Source organism: Kogia breviceps, chromosome 10, assembly GCF_026419965.1.
Source record: "Kogia breviceps isolate mKogBre1 chromosome 10, mKogBre1 haplotype 1, whole genome shotgun sequence".
NCBI classification, from domain to species: Eukaryota; Metazoa; Chordata; class Mammalia; order Artiodactyla; family Physeteridae; genus Kogia; species Kogia breviceps.
Genome location: NC_081319.1, coordinates 59,995,666 through 59,996,282, shown reverse-complemented (window position 1 = coordinate 59,996,282; position 617 = coordinate 59,995,666).

Sequence of the window (617 nt, the reverse complement as noted above, 5' to 3'; positions counted from 1 at the left end):
CTGGGTCGAGTGTCCGCGGGGCCGCCCGGGGCCTGGCCAGGTATCAGGGCGCATGCAAGAGGCGCCTCTCCAGGTAACCCTTCACCACGAGTCCATGTATCCACAGGGTGCCATGCGGTCCGCCCCTCTTGGGACACGAGGCCTACAGTGCGCCCAAACAGTAGACAGGTGAGACAGCGGCCCCAAATACAGGTGTGTCAAGGCAGTCTGTATGTAGGTGAAAATTCAGTCAGGTCAATAAATACACATGGTGCACGGTTCCTCCTGGAACCAGCAGGGCTCGTGTAATCAATGCACTCGCAAACACTGGCCAATGATGAGCTATAATGCACTTGCCATGTGGGTTCATCCTTTTAAAGTGTGTTCTTCAGTGGTAGTGTATTCACATCCCATCACCACAGTCAGTTTTCAAACATTGTCATAACCCCAAAGAATCCCATACCCATTAGCACTCCCTACCCACTAACCTTCTTTCTGTCCCTATGGGTTTGCCAACCCTGGGCACGTCCTATAAATGGTGTCATAGAATAGGTGGTCTTTAGAGGAATTATTTTTTCAGGCTCAAAATAATTACTGTACCCACCTCTCACCCTTACCCCCATCTCAACCAGTTGGTT